Source organism: Carassius auratus, unplaced genomic scaffold, assembly GCF_003368295.1.
Source record: "Carassius auratus strain Wakin unplaced genomic scaffold, ASM336829v1 scaf_tig00018189, whole genome shotgun sequence".
In the NCBI taxonomy this organism is placed as follows: domain Eukaryota; kingdom Metazoa; phylum Chordata; class Actinopteri; order Cypriniformes; family Cyprinidae; genus Carassius; species Carassius auratus.
The window spans coordinates 26,551-32,163 of record NW_020524859.1 but is presented as its reverse complement, the minus strand read 5'-3'; the positions used below and the strand labels follow the sequence as shown (position 1 = coordinate 32,163).

The 5,613-nt window shown below is 40.1% G+C and overlaps 1 pseudogene; it reads right to left on the bottom strand.

Annotated features, from left to right (window-relative positions):
• Positions 1-4: 4 nt before the first annotated feature.
• Positions 5-4,260, bottom strand: LOC113075982 (neuroligin-1-like; annotated as a pseudogene).
• Positions 4,261-5,613: the final 1,353 nt, after the last annotated feature.

The following is a 5,613-nucleotide window of genomic DNA, read 5'->3' as shown; positions in this document are numbered from 1 at the left end:
GGACCTCGTGCCTTCGCTTATCCTTCTTGTAGTAGAGTGCGGCGAACGCCAATATGTTGAGGAAGAGCAACGAGGCACCGACAGCGATGGTGACGCTCAGTTCGGTCGAATAGTCCCGCTGGTTCTCTAGGAAGGGTTGGTTCTGGTTCTGATTCTGGTTCTGGTTGTGGCTTTCCTGTGTTTCAGTGGGAAACGGAGTAGGGTAGGGCCTCTTGGTGTTGACTGGGATCTTCTTTGGTGTACGGGGAGTGACCTCGGGTGGAGGCAGCTTTGTGGTGGTGGAAATTATCTGGGTGACCTCGTTGAGGCTGTGAGATGAGGTACCAGCTCCAACCACAAGTTGACCTTATTGGCACGGTAATGTTCCTTGACACGGGGCTTCAAGCCGATGTGCAAGTATAGCTGGTCCTTTTGGTTGTAACGCGTCCAGGCCACCTCCTCGAAACGGTTAGGCTTGGTGTGGATGAACTTGGTGTCCTGTGGAACTGGCTGGTTGGGGTCACTGAAAGGAAATGGAAAGATTTCATTACTTTTTACAAAAAGGATTATTTCTATGATTGCACATGGTAACTCCAAAACTGAGCACTCAAAAAGACATATATCGCACAACCCATTACAGACAAGTCTTAGGCGAGTGCTCAAAGACCCCTAATATTCTCTCAGCGCTCATTAGGGTCTCCTGACAACTGCACCTGCTTTTAAAATGAACAAGAATTAGTCTGAGAGAAGAAATTACACGTTTGCACACAAATTGATTTGTTGTCCTCCCGTGAGATGATTACATGTCTAGGAAGCAATGTCATATAAACACTAAACTCACTCTAAGTGATCATCAGCATTACTTTATTCACTACATTACACCTAAATTGAAGCAAACAAAATTGGTGTAAAAAGCAGTTACGTAAATTTAATGTTGCATAACCTTGGATTCTTAACAAGTATTTGCAAGAGAGAATGCATCAACAAACAATTAAGCATTGATTAAACCTCAGGAACCTTGTCGCAGTGTTTCCTGGCAACAACTGGTTATTGTACGGTAATCAATAGCATATTCAACTCTTAAATTATGAGATGGTTGCCACATTGGTGGGCTTACAACAAAAACAAAGCCATTTTCAAAATCACTTCTGAATCCTAATTAATGGCTGTATTGTTTGCCTCAATTCTAATGGATTAGAAACATTGCCCTGTTGCTTAGAGACTTACCCAGTCTTGGCAAAGTTGGTCCAGTAGGTCATTACCACTGCACTAAGCATTACATCATTTTTGGAGAAGTTGCATGGGAAAAGCTCAGTTGGACCAATCATGGGCAGCCCAAACACATATGGGATCTCATCGCCATGTGCTGCATCAGCCCAGGGTGGTACCTGTTCCGTCTGGCAGTGATGGTAGAAGGCATAGAAATAAGTAGGAGAGCCAAAGCTGGAGTGGAGGTCTGCTGTGGCCACGCTGGTGCCACCCACTGATGATCCGTGAAGAGTGCCAGCAGGGTCTTTCTTCTGGTCTCTGGATTGTGGCGGTCAGCCCAGTCTGTGTACATAAACTTAATGGTCTCTCGCAGGATGTCTTTCCCCTCGGGGTAACCGTATAAATCATCCACAAAACTTGAAACGGCGTAGTCAAAATCGTTGGCTTGAACTCCGTTCTCGTTTGTCTACGATGAGTTCCACAAACTTCAGCCCCTCGCCTTGGTTGACACCCAGCATGATATCATAGTTGAGGAACTCCCCTTGCTCCATGAGGATCTGAGGATCGTCGGGGATGACATCACCATCAATGACGGGTCCAAAGGCGATGTGGTAGCGAGCAGGCTGGATGTCCTGCTCCACTAGTTCTTTGTAGTGTTTTTTCTGTAGGCACTCCACCATCTCCACTGTATCTTTGAGGTTGCACCCCACCTTTTTGGCCAGCATGCGGGCATACTTGGCCGGTTGAAAGCTGACAGCCCAGCTGGACAAAGCTGTGCCACTTTGGGCTATGGCCCTTTGGAAAAGACCTGTATAGGGAAAACAAGGCAGAATCACCAAGAGCACATCCAGAACATGCTGCAGTACAGCCCAAAAGTCTGAGACCAGTAGGGACTGCTAGCTTCTATTTGTTTAATACATTTTTTATTACAAATTATATTAGAGCCATAATGTGTAAAATAGATTATGAATTTTACAAGGCCAAAACCAGTGCAAAATTAAAAAATAATATTAAACTGAATATTAATTACATTTAAAATAGTTAATAAATTAATACAATTTAATATAAATTCAAATAAAGCAAATATATTAAATTAAATTGCTTTCTGAAAAGTTCGGGAAAAGGCAGATTTTTTATGTGCACTCAGACTTTTGGACCCCACCGTAGGCTATTTACACAGAAAGTGCTCCCTCAGTATGCAAGCTGGAGCAAATGAAAGACATATCGGTTTAGCTGTTTTTATGCAAATCTTAAATGGTTTGGGAAAGAGGGGCATGCAAGTCAACATACGAATACTGATGAACTTGAATTTTACACAGAAGCTGATCAACATTTCAGTTTTTTTTGTGTAATTTTAGGGGGGGAAAATATGACTTGTAATGTATTTCTTGAATTTCATTATACTGCATTAACAGTGATTAGCTGTTTGCACTCTGTAAACCCCTTTCAAGAAAATTGACCCACACCATATAAGAGAAGCAAACATCATGCACACACATCAAGACAAAACAGCAAGTGAGTGAGCAGGACAGAAAGTGTGTGTGTGTGTGTGTGTGTGTGAGAGAGAGAGAGAGAGAGGGTGGGGGGAAAGAAAGACAGAAAGAGCAGGAGAAAGGAAAATTGAGTTACTCTGTTACCATGACAACCCCTGGGAATCTCAGTCTTAGCAGTGCAGTTATGAGTTAAAACATGTTCATACTAGAGGACAAAAAAAAAAACTATAAAAACACACATGGAAATGGAAATGGAGATAAGGGGATGTTTCAGTTCGCAATTCAACGAAACGGTGACAATTTTTGTATGAACAGAAGAATATATTTGAGAATGAAGAATATACTGCTAAAATTAAAAAGAAAAAGATCTGAAATATATGAAAATTATTCCAGATTAAGCAGTGCACGGTTTGCCTCAGGGCAAAGCCATCGCATGGCACACTAAAGTCTCTTCCAAAGGTGTCTCATTGGTTCATTTGAATGATAGTGACAACCTTAAAGCAGGTCTGTGCCAGGAGACCTCTTCACAAAGCAATCTTCCAAGCAGAGAGACTCAAAATGAAATTAATGTATTTACCCTTTTTGTGCCAGTGGAAGGTGAATGCTGTATTTGGACAGTGTGCTCATGGCTTGCCTGGTGATGAGTATGGACTCAACTAAATAAAGATGGGAACATGAAACGACCTAGGGAGATTCAATTTCCATAAACAAGTGATATAAGTTCAAACAGAGTGAGTTAGTAGCTTAAAGCATGGTGAAAAATGAGCTTGGCAAATGCTGGACAGATGAAGCAACTTTCTTGGCAACGTAGTTGGTTTTGAGATTTTTGTATTACACACTTAAGCTCTGTGAACTGAGCACTCTTCTAAACTAATTTATAGGGTATAAGGGAGTGATTTTTAACCACGGGTCTACAGACCCCTAGTGGTTGTTAAGAGTGTAATCATTTGGTATGGGCAATATCATTCTTTATCCTATTATTATTCATTTAGAGGATTTTTATTTATTTATTATTATTAAAACAATTTCAAAATCTGAAAGATTCAAAATGTCAAAAGGTATATAAAATGGAAAAAACATTTAAAAATAACCGTTAACCTGTACTGCAGTACACTGAATAAATGTCACAGGTTTTCATAACTAAGATTGCAATCTGATTTTTCTAATGCAAATACAGATAACTGCAAAAAAAAAAAAAAAAAAAAAAAAAAAAGCACAGAGACTGAACTTTAAAATGGGCTCATAACACAAACAGCTATAGCATGCAGACAAAAACTGTCAAAAGTTAAAACCTCTGCATTGTACCTTTGGTTGAATTGCTCCAACGGTTACCTTCAGAATAATGGGAAAGAGTCAGCAGGTTGACACACGAGGCCCCGGCCCCAGACCCAAAAACAGTAATGCGTAAAGGGTCACCCCCAAAGAAAGCAATGTTTTCACTTGTCCAGCGCAGGGCCTGGATTTGATCAAGAAGTCCATAGTTTCCCTTGGCTGCCTGGTCTCCTGTGCTCAAAAAACCTGCAGACAGAAGAAAGAATCGAATGAGTGTTTGTGTGCATTGCAGTGCAATTTTAAATGCCTAACAAAGATTGAAAGCTATTGAAAAGTTTGATAGCAAACTGCAGATGAAAGTACGTCAGAGAAAGTGACAAGTTTCTGAAATGAGGGGAAACATTCTCCTCCCTCCCTGCCTCCATTTTTTTAACATCCATGAAATAGATGTTCACCTTAAGAGAACATATTTTTAATAGTTGTTATGTCTTGGATCTCACGGCTGGCCTCTCCTCCCCGGTAGACAACACAGAGTCTGTAACTTTTGGCTCAATGCAGACTATTTTAGCAGGCCTACTATTATTAATTAATAAATAAATACATATAAACTAAACGAAATCAACCACACATACAGAGATCAAGAAGTTCTTCAGCACGGTTACGAAACATAGAGAGCACGCTTTGTAGACTGCCTTTTAAGGCATTACATGGTCAAATTTTAAGTCAGCATCACATGTTTTCTTTGCAAGATCTAGAAAAAAATCTATTTAAGATCAAGTGAGATGGACACATTCAAAACAAGAGTAGTAAAACCCAGTATTTCTGTGTGCAATAGCTTAGCAACAAGCTAACAACAAACTACTGAAATCAGTAGCGATAACTGTGCTTCATGTGAGGAAAGCTATTAGTGTTACAAACAGAGAACACTGTTATATGCAAAACCTGCCAAATCATGTCAGTTTATTTTGGTGTTATCTTAGCAACATGCTAACAGCAAAATACTGAAATCAGTGTCGATTAGAGACTCTTATGTGCCTCGTGAGTTTTGAAACAGATCCTTTATTATTATATGTTAACAGTGGTTCTTAACTCTAAACTACATTAAAAATATGAACCCTGCATGCTTAAAAAAAAAAAAGAGAAAAGTTTGCTTTGGTTTGCTCGTCTTTGGTTTCGTTAGCCAACCGCAGCTCTCTGGAGTCAGCGGAGCATGCAGCTGTTGTTTTACCCCCTGACTTCCACTTCAGTGCACTCAAATTAACACCAAAGTTTGTGGCAATATATTACAAGTGTCAGTGAAACAGAAGTAACGCAGTGTTGCGCTTTAATGGAAAACTAGTCAGTAACTACTTGACTAAAGTAACTTATCCTGGGAATATACATCCTGGGGGTGCTTGTGGAATAATGATTGTGTACATGTTCAGTGAATAGATGACCATGTGGGTTTAGTAATTGCCCTCATAGTCCCAGAACACATGAAAAATAATAAAGCAACACAAGTGTTTCACAGTAAGCTCATTTACAAATATAGACAACAAGAAACAAAAGACTCTGAAATCACTGCGGTTCTGTACACAAAGCACACACACAAATCCATCTGACCCTGCTTCCGCTCCCTTCCTTTTGTTAATTGAGTTCTTTATTGGATTTAATTAATCTA